Source organism: Chenopodium album, chromosome 5 (assembly GCF_948465745.1).
Source record: "Chenopodium album chromosome 5, dcCheAlbu1.1, whole genome shotgun sequence".
Classification (NCBI taxonomy): domain Eukaryota; kingdom Viridiplantae; phylum Streptophyta; class Magnoliopsida; order Caryophyllales; family Amaranthaceae; genus Chenopodium; species Chenopodium album.
This window is the reverse complement of record NC_137838.1, coordinates 15,901,937-15,917,164: the sequence shown is the minus strand read 5'-3', so window position 1 is coordinate 15,917,164 and position 15,228 is coordinate 15,901,937. Positions and strand designations below refer to the sequence as shown.

The window sequence follows — 15,228 nt, the reverse complement described above, 5'->3', positions numbered from 1 at the left end:
TTGACCTCTTCTTGACTTGCCATTATTATTTTAGCCTTCCTCTTTTGACGAATCGGTTTATCAAAAAGCGAGACATGAACAAAGGTGTTGTCCTTGATTAATCGCCCTTCTCTCCTCGACCAAGTACTGTGGAAAAGGAATTTGGGGATATTCATTGTTAATTATTTGACTTAAACTCTATTCAACATGCAATGGATGGAGGAAGTGAAGAATGATTGGAATAGAATGTGAAGAAAAATGATGTAGATGGAGGGATATGAAGAATTAGGAATAGAATGTACCCCCAACTCAAATGACGGAAAAAACCGACTCATGCATGAACCTAAGACACGGTCATGGTGATATGTACTCAAAGTGCGTGCTAAGACTAGTGAGTGTAGGTGACATGTTAAGACTCGTGTCATGAACATGTGGCTAGGCTATGTGACTAGACTCAATTAATGACTCGACAAAGTATTATTGACAGCGAAAATTAACCGAATTAATTAGTGAACTGGTCAATTAGACATTAGGTGATGACTCGATCAATAATCCGAACTGTCGTCAAAACGACAGGACTGGCGTCGCACTGTGTAGTGTAGCGCTAGACGACAGAGTTGTCGGCAGGCGCCACACTCTACAGAGTGGCGCTACAGCTCATATTTTGGCGCCAATTCTGGAACTTCAATCTGAGACTGTTTTCGGTGTTATTAATCAACAGGGGCATGCCTAAAGTCATACTAGGTCAATTCTGATTAAAATATTAGACTTTATTTACTCAAATTAATTAATCAATTAGTTAATTAGGCAAAGTTCTTTAAGTCATTAATTTATTAAATCTCAACACAAGTCAAACAAACGGTTAAGAAAACATATATATGCACAACAAATAATGCACAATTAGTCAAGTAGGCACAATATGATGCAATGATTTTGCAACCTAACCATGGCTCTAGTTCTCTAAAGTTCGGGATATGGTTTAGTCAACAGAGGGTCCACGGTTAATTGTCCATGGTTGATTAACATTATGCATATGAAAATAATGTTAATCAAAATTAAGCACATGAAATACTTAGAACGTTTCGAGTCTCATCCACTCAATCTAAATCATTGCCGAAACAAATTCAGGAATTAAAATAGAAATCCTCCCTAGTGGAGTCGCCAAAAAGCTGTAGGGAATATTTCCAGCGTTAATCCCCTAGCTTGAACCCCACTGTGATCATACACTAAAGTACGGTGGCATCCAAAAGGGAAGAAGATAGAGCAAAAGAGTCGCCAACAAGTTTTAGGAACTTGTAAACCGTTCACGAGGTGAAGGTTACACCCCTTAATGATCCAAGAGATCGTCCACTCCATAAGGTCTTGAACCAAATAGGGTTCGAGGATGAAGGTACAAATCCAACCTAAAAGAGATTGAACCTGCCCTAATAATAGGCCTCTACTTTATTCTTATCGTATTCATGTGCGCTTTCTGACTAACATGCAATCAATAGGATTAACCCTAAACCTGTTTAATTTATGTTGGTTGAATATTAATGCACAAATAAATCTATTATTGGCGATCACTTGAATTATAATCAAATTAACCCTAAACAAGATTATTAATTATCTTATCAAGCGTGATTACAAGTACAAATTCCCTTTAAACATGCATAAAAGGTGTGATCAAGCAATACAATAAATATCAAGCAACATAATAAATCATAATAATAATTATTATAGCAATTATAAAAATAATCATGTTAAAGCATAAGAATAGCAAGATCCTAGGCATGATACTAACAAGATTAATAACAAACTCTAGCATGTCACTAAACATTAAAAATCAAAGGTTTAACCCTAACATGATACTAACAATCATAAATATTAGGAAGAACATAAAAGGCATTATACTTTTAATCATACTTGATATTAAATTTACCCTAGACATGATACTAGGAATCATAATAACAACCTAAGCATGAACTCTACATCATAACATCAAATAAAAACCATTAAAGTACTTACTTTGATGCGTCGTACCTCTTTCTAATAACAAAATACACACGTTAGTAACTTCAAGGAAAATATAAAACAAAACAACAATTAAATTAAATAATTGAAAGAGAGATTTGGGACCAAACCCTCAGAAATTAAACCTTTCACGTTTAGGGTGAAGGCAAATTCGAATATGGCTAGGTGTATCTAGATCTAATGAATGCGGAATTTTGTATTTGAGAGAAGCTAGTTTAGAATAAGAGAGAGAAAGAGAAATGGTAGATTGTAGATTAGAATTGGTAAAAATTAGAAAGAATAAGAATTGATGATTGTTGATGAATGAAAACGGAGTTTTACGACGTTATTTATAAAGAAAATCAGCCAAAAGATATAATATCAAAACAGAGTTCTGGCGCAGATAAGAATTAATTAGCGCCAACGCTGGATATTGGCGCCAGATGCCAATGTTAGCGCCAGGCGCCAATGCTAGCGCCAAGCGCTATAGCTGGCGTTTGGCGCTGATTAAGAAATTCACGCGTTTTCTTAAAATCAGATAGAATTTGCCGTACAGGAGGATAAAATCGTATTTTTCCTCAAAAATGCTCTTTGATTTTAATTAAAACTCTGAAAAGTCAATTTATCAATGCTAATTGAATTTGGAATGAAAAGAACCTTCTAGAAGAATCTAGAAGACTAAAACCATTCCTAATTGCATTAGGAATGATAAATCTATATTAGGCCCTCCTCTAGATCATTGGGCCGCATATAAGGCTCAAACCGGGCCCAGTTCAGTAATTTGGCCATAACTTCCTCAATATTCATTGGAATTGGGCTTATAATATATCGTTGGAAAGCTCTTGTCAAGTCCCATCCAACTACACTACTATTGGACCCATATCATGGACCAACCAAACTGGATTGACTGCTTTCTTAAAATAAGTTTTCAAAAACAGAGAGAAGAGAAAAAAAATTAAAACTATCCGCAACACTAGACTTTCCACACTTTCACTTCATTCGATTATGATTCGACGCAAAAGGTACTCATCACTGGGTTTGGTTTTGGGGAGACACAAATGGGTGTCTACAGCAGGTGTCTGGGCTGCTGTAGCAGCTGCCTGGGCAGGTGTCTCGGGTGTAGCTCTCCAGGGTGCAGCTGTCTCGGGTGCAAATGTTCTGGGTGCAGCTGTCTTGGGTGTAGCTGCCTCGGTGTCAGCATATAGTTGGGCTACTGCCTCGGGTTTTCTCTTTCCTATTTATGTGTTCGGTGCAATAATGGAAGCTAGTATTGATCGAACGAAAAAAATAATAAAGTAAACCGATACCTCATCAATGTGTTGAGCTTCCGTGCAACTATTGACTATGTCAAGCATAAACCTCATCACGTACAACGCACAGTCAACTCCGTTGTCTTGTTGCGCACACTAAAATACCATGTGTTAATGATATCATGCATAGGCATTATCGATGTGAAGTTTATTAAACAAGTCACTATGTCAAGGCATTACCTTTGCATATTTCAATGTAGGACCCGCAACCAAACGAAAATTTAGCTTCTTCATAACACTGTAGGAAAATAAGTTCAAAGTTAGAAATATAACTAGCCAATAACTTAGGTGGGGACATTCAACAAGGGGTTGCAATTTGTACCTATTTAGTAAGTTCTTCACTAGCAGCTTTCGCGGTGGACTCACACGAGTCGAATAAAATGGTAGATTGTGTTATTGGAAACACAAATCACTAAAAGAGTCCAATGAGCACTGCATATATATTAACCAAATAACAGTCCATTAATGATTAGACGTCAACATAATTACTAAGCAATCAACAGAATTATGACATATTTAGACGTACTCCTCAAAGCATGGCGCTAATATGAACTTGTCTCGCGCTCGGGTTGATTCCTTAATACTCCGCTCGAGGTAATCTTGCACATCACGCGGGTTGTATAAGCATCTGGTAACGGAGGTCTGCTCAGGGCATAACCACCCAACTGTAGCCTCAAAATTACCTTTACTAAGAAGGTGCTCCTGTAGTGACCTTCATGAAAGCAATGTGTGGATCATTTATTAAATGCACTATCTAAATTTGAAATGTAACAACAATATAATTAGAAATAGTGCCATTAAATTACCTCATGAAATTTTAAATGATGGAAATGTTAAGCATGGAACCGGTTAGAAATTCCGTCACATCCACTCTTGAAAGAAATGCGACTGCATCTTCATCATAGTGGAACAACTCCTTAGATAGATTCACTTCAATAAATCTACTAAATGGTAACTCACTAACGCGGTTGTGAAGAAAAGTACAAGCCTTAGGGAGCGAACGAAGGACACCAGCTTCAACTAGTGGAGTACATCTCAAGGCATAACCTCTCGAGCTCTTCTTCGACATGTGTTCACCCTTCAACCCTTGTCCTTCTCCCGTGCTGTTTGGAGGTTGGACGACCTTGGATTTTGTCTTCTCCACCTTCTTCCTTTTTGAGGGTTGATTTTCCTTTGAAATATAGTAACATAAAAGTACATGTCATATTACAAGATATGTTATATTTGTTTTTTTAAAAAAGGTATTTGATACTTACCCCTCCTATCAACCTCACCTAATCACGTGGCCATTGCACAAAGTTGCCTATCGATCTTGTAGCTTAAAGAAGTCATACTCCTCTCTAGGCACCGGTAGTGGTAAGTCCTCAAAACTAGGTAGTATAGAATTGATGCCGACCGAGATATACCGGGTACTAGTATTAGACTTGAAATGGACCTTGTCAAATGGTTGTGCGCTACCATGCCCCACCAACTTCAACTTTCCATCCAAGTTTTCCCCGGGGTGAAGAAGCTCACAAGGTGTCTTTTCCTACACATTAGATTAGGACATGAGTTATGAAGTGACCGACGTAATAAGTCTAATAGAAGCACATTTGATTAGTTGCTGACGTTTACCTTAATATCTGGCAAAGGATCAGGTGTTGGATGTGCAATCTCCAATGTGTCTACATGCGTAGGAGTAGGAACCTGCAATAGTAAGATAAGTAACTCGCTCTCAACAAGTGTATGGACCACGTTCATATTTTCACCAAATTTAATTGTAATAAAATTACCTCGCTCTCAACAACTGGATCATCCCCAACGCCTTTTGGGTGACTACATGAGTCCACTGGAGTATTCGAGGGCAACGACAAGATCGACAAGTTCATGTGCTTCAAAATTGCATTGAATTGACTTTGCAATTGTTCTTGCACCTCTTTGCGTATCTGTACCTTAAGTGATTCCTTTTCCTTCTCATTCATACGGTGTGGCGAATTAACACTTGATCTACTTCTTCCTGATCTGGTGTATTCTGGACCCATCACCTTTTCCCACCCAAGTTGTTTTTCTCCAGATCCAATAACTCGCCCAGGGTGATATGGTTTTCCAAGAGCTAAGGTTAAAGGATCGTTGTCTATGCTTGGATTGAGCTTTCCTTCAACCACTTCCGACGTATGCTCGAGCTGTAACAACACCAAAAAATTCCAGTGCAAAGTTAGGTTGTAGTTTATATGAAAACACATAATAATAAGGTTTTAATATTATCATAAGTATCATAGATTGCTCACAAGTGCATCTGCTACGACTTTAGTATCCGGACGCAAGATGACATACTTTCCAGTGCCCTTGTCCATACTATGCATAGTACACCACCAATCAATTGCACGAACTACCAAGGTGGAGATCGTGGACGACATTGGTTTATCAGATGTTGATAGCTTTGATGTGGGGTATAGACCCTCTTTGATCCACTTTAGTCTACTTTCCGCAAATGTCTTACAACCCATATGATGGTTATACAATTTCTTCCCCGCATTGATTCTAGCTTGCTCACTTTTATCCTATACATTACGAAATGTTAGCATAATTATTTGTATTGAATCATATTTATTTGTCAACTCTATTTGATAGATAGATAACTACATACAAGTGCAGTAAAACTAGTTGATTTTGCCACAAACTTCTACTCCTTCACCGTTATTTGTGGATATGCATCCCACGGTTTCCTCTCAGGTTCCTCCGGTTCTCCATTAGCTTTCACTTTTTTCTTGAACTTTTCCTTCTTGTCTTATGGATCCATCTTGTTCTCAAGGAACTTTTGAAGTTTTTGAACCTCTCTTGTATAAATGTGAAAAAAGATTTTCTCTTGGCCGGCTCATCAACAATGTTAAACACACTCTAGAACAATATATGAAAACGTCCTCGTTATGCAATGACAAAATACAGAAAAATAATAAAACATAAAAAAAGGGACCACAAGCTGTCGCCCAGGCAGCTGCCCAGGCCAGTGCAGTAGCCCAGGCCAGCTGCAGTAGCCCAGGCCAATTGCAGCAGCCCAGGAAGCTGCTCAGGGAGCTGCAGCAGCACCTAAGGCAGCTGCCCAGGCCACTGCAGCAGCACCCCTGCAAGCTGCCCAGGCCACTGCAACAGCCTAGGCAGCTGCCCATGGAGCTGCAACAGCACCCCTGCCAGCTGCCTAGGCCACTGTAGCAGCCCAGGCAGCTGCAGCAGCACCCCAGGCAGTTGCAGCAGCCCAGGCAGGTGTCTTGGGTGCTGCAGCAGCCTAGGCAGCTGCACCGGGAGCTACAGCAGACCCGGGAAACGGCTGAACCATCCCCCTTCATTTTTTTCCCCGTACAACATTTGCCACTTGACTTATCATTTACATATAAATAGCAAATCGGAAATAAAACCACTTACCATTGTATCATCCCAAAACTAAAACCACTTAATTAATTGAAAGGTTGGCTAATTTTGAGTTAATCATACAAAAGTTAGCTTATTCTTGACAAATTTTCCTTAAAAAAATTATCGATTGCATGTCTACAACATTTACAACCCCAGACAACGTCCGGGCTATTCACTAGTGTTTTATTAAAAAAAAAAAAAAGGATTGTGAATCTTATGGGGTAGGGTGAGTATAATATTCTAAAGGGATAGGGTGAACCATAACCCTTTGATATGACTTGTGTGATTCCATGTCTAAAATGCAACTAAACAATAAAGTTTATTGAATGCACTTTTAACTCCATTAGGGGTTGTTTGATTGGCATGGGGTAATCGGAATGGAATGAACAAAGGGAAAAAAAGAGATTAGAATAGAATGAAAATCCTTGAAATTTATTATGCTGTTTGTTTTAAAAAACAAAGGGAATCAAACCACCAGTTCCACCACCACACAACAACCTATCTTCTTCGCTTCCGACCTTTTCTAGCCACCCCACCATTCGCCGCGCCTCTCCCACCATTCGCCGCGCCTCTCCCACCATCGCTGCTCTTCACAACCTCTCCTCTTCCCCCGTAAAACCCTCCCCTTCCCTGAAAAAATCCCTCAGCCCCGAAAAACCCTAGAATCCCCTTTCGACCTGTGGAGGGATTGACGGACGGTGGTATTGGGGGGATATGGAGGGGTTTCTAGGGTGTTACGGGGTTAAGGATTTTTTTTTTGGGAGAGGGGGGGGGGGGATAAGCGGCAAGGGTCGTCGGAGACGCGGCGAAGCGTGAGGAGTGCGGTGGTTAGGTTTCTCGGTGGTATATGTGGTAGGAAGGTAGTGATGTGGTGGTGTAATAGTGGGTAGGGAATGAGAATGGAAATACCTAGTGGGGGTGGGGAATCAAATTGGAAGGATTTGAGGTAGTGGAGGGAGTGAAGGGAATGAAAATAAATGACTAACAAACAACAACAAAGAATATCAGTATAATTGATTATCTTTTCCTTTGATGAATACCTCCAACTAAATGGCCTCTTAGGGCATGTTCTCTTACATTGAAATTCAGTTCAGTTCAGTTCAATTCAGCTCCTAATTTCCTTCTCTTATAACATACGGAGTATTTTTTTTTAAGACTTTCAAAAGTTCCAACTAAACTACTCTTAAAGGACTGCTCGGTATTAGACGGTTGATTGATTCGTTAATAATAATGGAATGAGACATGCCGTTAATGAAATTGGTAATCTACAAATACAATATGTAGGTTGTTCTTCTCACATCTCAAATTGACTGGTCTCAAAACTTGGCAGCTCTTCCCACACTCTCGCTCCACTTCTCTCTCCCCTTTGTCAGTCTTTCAAGTTGTTGCAAATTTCCAGTAATTTCCGCTTCCTCTATAAATTCGATGCTCGTTAGAAGATTTTCTGCCACTTTATCTCGTTTAGAGATCAACCCAATTTGCAATTCCTGCAAATTGCGCAATTTCCACTCAAACCCTAGAAAAATCACCCTAATTTCTTCCCAAATTCCTGCAAAATTGACCCTTCAAACCCCAGATTTCAAAACCCACAAATTCTACTCCTCAAATTCCCAAATGGGTGATGCCCGCCGACCCGCTTCGGTCCCAATACCGGACATCAACAAATCTGACCGGTCCGAGCTGCTTCGAGCCCTCGAAACATCGCTGGGTTCGTCGTTCAGCACGGCACCATTGGCTCCCCAACCGAACCCCCTTATCATAGTCATCAGCGGGCCGAGCGGCGTAGGGAAGGATGCAGTGATCAAGAGATTGAGGGAAGTGAGAGATAACATACATTTTGTTGTTACTGCCACTAGTAGACCAATGAGGCCTGGGGAGGTTGATGGGAAAGACTATTACTTCGTTTCGAAAGACGAGTTTTTGTCAATGGTGGAAAGGGATGAATTGTTAGAACATGCTTTAGTGTATGGGGATTATAAGGGTATACCAAAACAGCAGATTAGGGAGTTTATGGGTAAAGGGTATGACATTGTGTTGAGGGTTGATATTCAAGGGGCAGCTACATTGAGGAGGATTCTTGGGGATTCAGCTGTTTTTATATTTGTGGTGGCTGAGAGTGAGTATGCAATGGTGAATAGGTTGATTGGGAGGAAGACCGAGACGAGGGAGATGTTGTTGGTGAGGATTGCTACTGCTCGGGAGGAGGTTAAGCATGCCGGTAATTTCGATTATGTGGTTGTTAATGCGGACGGACAGCTTGAGAGCGCGGTGAAGTTGGTTGAGTCTGTGATTGATGCTGAGAAAGCTAGAGTTAGCCCAAGGAATGTTAGTATATAGCCTATGTTGAGCTAATTTTTGTTCTTATTGATGAGGTAATTTTTAATTTACTACTTTTATGTAAATGTGATTTCCCAATATGTATCATGTTTGATGTTGTAATTCATATGTGAAGATGTGCTTCAGAATTTAGTTTGATGCTTTTGGCTTGTTATTTGATATGCAAAAAATCTAAGCAAGAGGTGGTGCCGCCTAATCTATTCAGAATTTGTTTGCTCTTTGTAGTTTGTACTCTTGTATTTAAGCTCTGTTATATCTAATGTTATCTGTCTAATATATCAATAAGATTCTAATTGCTGTCAGTGTTACCAGGAATCTGGTACATTTTGGTAATTGGAATAGAGTCAGGAATTCAATTCACTTCTCAGTTATGTAACTAGACAGCAATTGAATTACTGTACCATTTACTAGTTCATACGTCCCAGAAAGTGGTTTTCCATGAGGGAAGGGGTTGAGCAAATTAGATATGTCCCAGAAAGTGGTTTGCCGTAGGGGATGTGGTTCAGCAAATTAGGAGCATGAGCATGAGAACAGCTAAGGGAATAGTTCTAGACTACTTTGTCTAATTATGCATGAACATGGGCTTGGAAATAGCTTGGGTAGCCCCAATGGGTTAAGTGATCACATTGTTGTCGACCCGAGTTAGTTGTAGCAAAGTGGGCCATATTGTTTACATCACAGGAAATAATATGCTAGTAGTCAAATCATCATAGTAACTTCCCAGCTTGAATTAATGGCATTCTGGATGTGGATGGAATTTCCTAGATGGAGCAACCACCTAATAATGGAGTTGAAATTGTGGTTTTTTTTGGTGGTAGTCAATATTCAAATTAACCACCTAATAATGGATATGAAGTGTAACTATTTACTAGTTTGGTAATACATACAGAGAACATGCAAAATAAATAATGTTGGTCTTTTCTGGAGTAATTAATGATTGAAAATTATAATGTGGTTGACCCTAGCCCATACTCTGTTTTTTGAGGGCTTGGAAATACACGTCTATGTATTATTAAAGTTCTTATAGACTCTTGTCTAATTATCGACTCTTTGTAATGGGAATGGATGCTTGAAAAGCTGAGAGTGAGTAGCTTAGATGGCAGTGAAAAGAAGCAGTGCATCATCCATCTAATTTGGATAAAGCAATAAGCAAATTTCTTAATTTAAAAACATTTGTAAGAAAAATTATCCATGATGTGGAACTTTCTTGAATCCTGATCAACTGAATTAGGATTAGAGAAATTTGAGAATGACATTTGGCTAGAGTGAACTTTTGGCGACAGAGAGAAAAGTGTAGATTTCAAACAATGAGTTTGATTTCAAAACCATGCTTAAGGACTAAGGAGAACAACTGCCTTGAAAAAAGTGAGCTTCACATGTTGTTGGAGAAAATAATGAGGATGCTTTTAGGAAATGAAAGGGGAGAGGTTCAATTAGATTTATGGAAAAGTCCGGCTGTTTACTCTATGATCAGGGTTCAACTTTTTGAAAGGTGGATTTTACTACAGTCAAGGGAGATGTAAGTTGAAGCAAAAGGGGTTTAGGTGGCCCCGAGGGAGAAATGGGCTGATTGGAGCGCAATGAGTTAGTTTGAAGTGATTCTTTATGTATTGTGAATCAAACACAACATGATATAACCTGATTGTATTCTTCTGTAGTTCTGTTTAATACTTTATTCAAACGTCTTGTTCAGTTTCACTTTGTTGGTTAAAGTCCCTCCCAGTTGTTGATTCCTTTCCTTTACCCTTCTGTAGACCAAATGAACTCTTAATATTGCTGGAGGGCGTTAGAATTGTCCTATTTGATTCACTGTCTATGATTATTTTAAAGTGCTGTTTTATCACTACATTTTCTTTCTTTCTTCGCATCCATTGATGTGTAACAGACATGCCTACAATTTCTCAAACTATAATCTCCTCAAAGCTCATAAATATTGCTACATACCCATTTTAGGAAAACAAATATCTCCTTTCCTGTAAATACCCTATACAGCCTTGTTAATACTTGTTTCTCTAGTAAATGCTTACAATCACATGGACAAGTTTATAATATGCCTTTCTCTCTCTTCCTTTGTTCCATTGCCTAAAAACTTGTGCACTCCCCCATGTTGCAATATTAAAGTAATGGAGGAAGTAGCTGTGAATGGCCTATGCTCACAAACTTGTCACATTGAAAATTACGAAGGTCATGTTTTGTTGTAATCACCTGAAATTTAATTGTCTGTTTCATTTGTCATGTTATATATGTGTTAATATATATTTTTTAATTGATTTAGAATTCCCCAAGGTATGTTTAGTTAATCAATGGGACTCGCTAAGTGATTTGGATGATTCTATACTAAGTTTTTCTATTTTCAATTAGATGTCTAAACCAATTTGAACAGCTTTTTGAGGATTCTGTTAGACGCCCAAATCTTATACTTAAAAGCCTTCTTGTTTTGGTAAACCCTTATTTAGTTACTTATGCTAACAGTTAATGATCAGCTGTTAGAGTATGACTATAACACATTAGTATTTAATGTGGTTGTTGGTGAGGGACTGAGTATGCCATTAGTTTCTCAGAAGACTGAGATGGATTTTTCAGAAGCAGAAATCCAGAATTAGATGTGTCACAAGACCTGCTGATATGAGCAGCAGGACTTGATCATTCTGTTTTCTTCCGTTCTTTTCTTTACTCAAGGCTCTTAAACTTGCAGTTTTTTTTTACATATAGTCATGTAATATTCCCCAGGATATACCTATTAAAGGGATTGTAGATATTCTTCCTCATATAGCTAAGGGTAATTGGTTGGTGAAGTTGCCAAGGAAGGTATTTTAAGCTACTAAAGTCATTCCAAATTGTCTTTAGTATGATTGAGCAGAAGCCACTTGTGTAAAAATTTTTCATTTTGATGATGGCATATATGATTATGAATATGTTAACAAAGTGCAAATGTCAAAAATGTGATGAGACTTGGTGTGTGATTGTGTTGGGAATCTTAGGATGTAAAAATAGCTTGATGGACTCATGATTTGGTTAATTTCTGAGGATTAGTCTTGGGTTTTCTTGGTGATATTTCCCGGTGGTCATAATGGCATGGGTTAGAGTGTTAGACTGTTCAGGGATTTCAGCTGTGACTTGCTAAGAGTAAACCTGAAAACTAAGTTCTTACATTCTTTAAACCTCCTCCGGATTGACTTCTATTTCCTCTGATGAATAGCTGTATGATCACTTTTACAGTAATAAATTAATTTATTTGCCATAGTAATTATATATTCTGCTGCTAATAACTTGATTGTTTGCTAGGTCTTGTTTGAGAGGTAGCTTTTAATAAATGATCTGCTAGACATTTATCTGAAAAGTTACTATTTTGAAAGGAAAATTGACAAATTAGAGGCATTTCCTCTTACTCCATGTCACTTGTGGATGTATGTATGATACAACTATTAAGCACAAGGGAGTGTCGTACTAAATTATCTAATTTTGTTCTTGCATATCCCCTTCTCTATGTGTATGTTCAGCAGTTGCTTGCTTAGTTAAATGGCATGACGCATACTTGCTGAATTATATTTCTTCTTTTTACTTGCCTTTGCCTGCAATCTTCAAGTCATGCTTACAATAAACAGATCAGCAGATAAGTGGGATGCCCAGCTTTGCTTATTTTTCCGAACTTAGTCTTAAGTTTGATTTGCCTGAATATTGGCCAATATTACATACTTGAATCTTTGATTCTACTGTCTTGAATGCATAGTACCTGGTGCTAATGTGTTTTCACAGGTGAGAAGGAACGTGTTTATTGACTAGTGCTGACTCAAGTTTTGGTGAGAAGCAAGAGTTTAAAGACAGGAATGCACTCTTCGCTTCATCCTTCAATTTTTTTTGTTGGCATACAATGATGTTCAAGTGATACACATCTTTTTGGCTTCCACTTCTATTGCTCCCTCTAACCTTGTAAGATTTCTAAAGTGTTCCTTGAAAAATCTTCATTTAAAATTTTGTCTTGTATTCATGTATGATGTATTTATCCTTTCGCTTTGGCATAGAGTAATACAATAGTCTATGTTACAGAATTTGGGGTTTAACTTCTACTCTTGGGGGTATACCACAACTGTTCCTGCTGGATGTTCTTTCACAAAATACAGGATTCAACAAAGAAATATCGGATGTATCTTTTGGTTGTAAAATGTCAATACCTATATCAAAGAAAAGTATAACGAGTTTGATATACGTGACTTTAAATTTAAACAGAATGAGTATTCTTTTCTTTCTACACACGACTTAATTCTGGCATAAATTGGTAACTTAGTCCAAACTTGCATTACTTCTCCCCTTTCTAAATTTGACCTTGAACTTCAACTTCTACAAAACTTGGTACTTTCTGAAGTATGCCCTTGATAGCTCAGTTGCCGACCTTCTTGCAACTTCCAGAAACTTGTCACTTCGTATGATTATGCTACTCCACAAAACAACATTCAATAGCTTAGAACAGTTGACCCCTTCGAACATCACTCATGTACAAATATGGTCTAGAAGATAAGAGGATTGAATGGGGTCCCATTGAAGACATCTCGTCCTTTCACTGGTCTGGCTCGTGTTCGATTCTCATCGGAAACACTCCTTACATTTCTTGTTCGAAAGGAGCCATTTGCCTTAAGGAAGGCTGCAATACCTCAAAGCTTCCTTAATTAAAAACTATTGTAGGTAATTAATACAGAGAATCAAATAATTTTAACATCATATTAAGTTTTTGCATGCAATATGTAAGACGTAACAATTTAGGGTATACAATGAAATACTTGGACATAAAGCATTATATTAATTAATTATTGTAAAGTACAATATACCCAATAAAAAAACATGAAAATATTGTTTTAATGCGAATTTGGAGTTTATTTAATAATATCTCGACGAAGTATGAACTATAAAGCCACCAAATCTAGAGCAACAATTACGTGAAGAGATATCTTAACTACTTTTCAATTCATCATCAATGAGTTTATGGCCAGAAAAACATCTTACAATAATTTGTTTACAAAGAAATTGTGACATGACCATACTTTTGAAATTTCTTAGACACGAGACATTATAAATAAATAAATAAATCAATTTATAAATAATTAAAAAGACAATTTCCCGTACACTCAAAGAAAATTATAGGGAATAAGGCCATTTTGGGTTGGGACCCTGCAATTTAAGGGAAACAAAAAATCTTTAGCTTTACACAAGAAAATTCCTAGTAATCCTTCTACTATTATGTACATCATTCAATTAAGCCTAGATTGGTTTACAAGTTGCAACTTTATGGTTTGGAAATATCTGTCAAAAAAAAAAAAAAAAAAAAAAACTTTATGGTTTGGAAATAATCCAGCTAGTTTATTTATTTATTTTAATTTTAATTTTATTTTATTTTATTAATTGTTTGTAAGATTGGAATTTTGTGTAGAACTTTCAAAATATAATCCAACGAAGGAAAGTTACAATGAAAATTAGAGCTCACGTTTTTTCTCATAAACGGAATTGACATCATTAATTTCAAATTTTCAACTATATTTTAACATATTTGGAGAGGATGAGAGCTCTTATTGCCTAAAGTTATAACATTGTTTTTCATCTAAATACGAAACTAGTGTCCAATATCTAATACTGTATTAGGAAACCAACACGTTACACGTCTCGAATACACCAATATGGAGTACTTATCTAGTTATCTTAATGTATTAAATATTTAAAGCAAATTTATTTTTTCATATAGTGTTCCTGGCTTATTTGACTGTTTGTATCCATCTTTTAACCCCTTTGTGCAGTAGATTGTTTTGCACCATGAGTAACCCAAAGATTTGTACAATTTTCTATCAAATGGCCTGGTCACCTAACATGATAACATGCCCTGCTTAAGTAGACAATCACAATTCTTAACTTTTTACTTACCACATTATATTATTAACCAGAAATAAAAATACATTAAATATTTACTTTTAATTGTCCCAAACCTTGGTTTATCATCACATAATCACGATATTAATGCTCATTTTCATCATACGACATTTGATAAATTTAACCCCACGACACTTGTAAATGTTACACAAGATCATCCAGAAGCAAACTAATCAAGATGATGCTATAATTGATTAGATATTCTTCCTTAATCTAAAATCCTCCTAATTAAAGGGATGCTTTTAGGCATTTAATTCTACTTGTAGCATTGATGAAGACATTAGATATGACGTCAATTCCATTGATACTC

General features: G+C 37.4%; 1 pseudogene across 1 annotated transcript; it reads left to right on the top strand.

Annotated features, from left to right (window-relative positions):
• The first annotated feature begins 7,915 nt into the window (after nt 1-7,915).
• On the top strand, nt 7,916-13,120 carry LOC145631976 (guanylate kinase 3, chloroplastic pseudogene; annotated as a pseudogene). Its single transcript, XR_014112433.1, has 2 exons — nt 7,916-9,040; nt 12,762-13,120. The product of XR_014112433.1 is annotated as a guanylate kinase 3, chloroplastic pseudogene (transcript).
• The last annotated feature ends 2,108 nt before the right edge of the window (nt 13,121-15,228 follow it).